Raw genomic sequence first — 1957 nt, forward strand, 5'->3', positions numbered from 1 at the left:
TAAAAATCCGTGTTGAACACCGCCGGTGCGGGTTTGCGCGGGATGCTGATGGTTGCTGCACCATGTGTTACGCTATAAAAAAATGATATCCATGGTTCGACGCTGAAATGATATCCATGGTTCGACGATGATTCGTCTGGTCGGGAGGAGGTATAATGGAAAGGAAAAACAGAGGAAAGCCGACCAGAAATGATGTGGCATAAAAGGTTTTATTGCGATAGCAATTATATGGACACTCCAAAGCGGATTTCTGCCGTCGGCGTCGTCGTCGTCGTCGCCGTCGCCGTTGCCGTGAGGTTCCGTATGACGTCAACGGCGATGAAATCGTCGCCGCGCTCCAGACGCTGTATGTACGAGTGAAAGGGCGCGAGGACGCGCGCTTTCACGGTTGAGCCGTGCTGATAAGTGGTTCTTGAGGGAAAGGGAAAGGTTGGCGCTATCTTCTGCAGCCCTTGAGGGAGCACGGCTCAGAAAGCCGTGCTCCCTCAAGGGCTGCAGAAGATAGCGCCAACCTTTCCCTTTCCCTCAAGAACCACTTATCGGGGAGCGAACGCACGTCGGAGTGCAAACGCGCGTTCTGCGCCGTGCTCCCTGAAGAACTGCGTCTCTTTCCACCGTTACAATCACCATATATATAGAGAGCAAATGCGACTTCTTCCGTGGCGCGAAATGCCGGGGGACGGGAGGGAGGGAGGGGAGGCGACGTTTAGCTGCGGCACCAAATGCGTATTTATATAAAAACGTTACGAGGCGAGAAGGTAGGTAAGATTTCCGACGCTGCTCGATGAGTGTCCCATTGCGATCTCGTCGAAAACCTCCGAGCCGCCCCCAGAGGCACCGGCAACAGTCACCAACGCCAGTCGCGTTCGGTGCGAACGCGGGCAAAACGCCAACGGCGTCGACAACAGTTCTGCGCGTTTTCTGGTGCTGCTGCATGTCCAAGTTTATACAGCTGACAAAACTACTATCCTTACTCCGTATAGGCTCTCTACTAATTTGCTATCGCAGTTGATGCTTCGCCTTTCGGGTGAAACTGCGACAATTTTTTGAGACTTTTCGGTTTCCGCACCGAAGCCTTGTTCACAATTTTGTTGGATATCGACATAAACATGAACGTGCTTCCTCAAAGTGAATGGTATTCCCCTTGATGTATAGCTTTAATATTAAGGGTGGTAATAGCAAGCCGCAATTGCTGCTCTGCATTCCTTCAAGCATATGTCAGAAATTCTATCTTAATATACTATCAAGCCGCGAAAGGCGCAGTACGTTTACCCAGTATTTTCGCAGGTAGCGTATGCCTGTAATCTAAAGTAAGTCTCAACGTGGCTTGCACGCACTACCGCATACAAACAATGCACTGGGCCTATCCTGAAGCCTGCGCACTATAGGTGGTATTTGTTGCGCACGGCACTCGAGGTCTGGGAGGCGAAGGGCCGCTCAACAAACCCCACTATAGTTATTTGGTATTCAATATGAGTTGTGTGCAGTTTTAAATTGCCTCACGTGCGGGTCTGCCATGTTGCGCTGCATTCATAATACTTAATCCGAGAAATGTGCGAAAAATGCTGTGCGGATGCCACGCATCCTGGGAATCTGTGGACACGAAGTTGTTATTATTGCGATAGCAATTATATGGACACTCCAAAGCGGATTTCTGCCGTCGGCGTCGCCGTCGCCGTGAGGTTCCGTATGACGTCAACGGCGATGAAATCGTCGCCGCGCTCCGGACGCTGTATGTGCGAGTGAAAGGGCACGAGGGACGCGCGCTTTCACAGGGAGTGAACGCACGTCGAAGAGCATGCAAACGCGCGTTCTGCACCGTGCTCCCTGAAGGGCTGCAGAATTAAGCGTCTCCTTCCTCCTTTCCATATATAGAGAGCAAACGCGACTTTTTCCGTCGCGCAAAAGGCTGTGGGGGGAAGGGAGGGAGAGAGAAAGAAAGAAAGAAAGAAAGAAA

The sequence above is a fragment of the Dermacentor silvarum genome, chromosome 9 (assembly GCF_013339745.2).
Source record: "Dermacentor silvarum isolate Dsil-2018 chromosome 9, BIME_Dsil_1.4, whole genome shotgun sequence".
NCBI classification, from domain to species: domain Eukaryota; kingdom Metazoa; phylum Arthropoda; class Arachnida; order Ixodida; family Ixodidae; genus Dermacentor; species Dermacentor silvarum.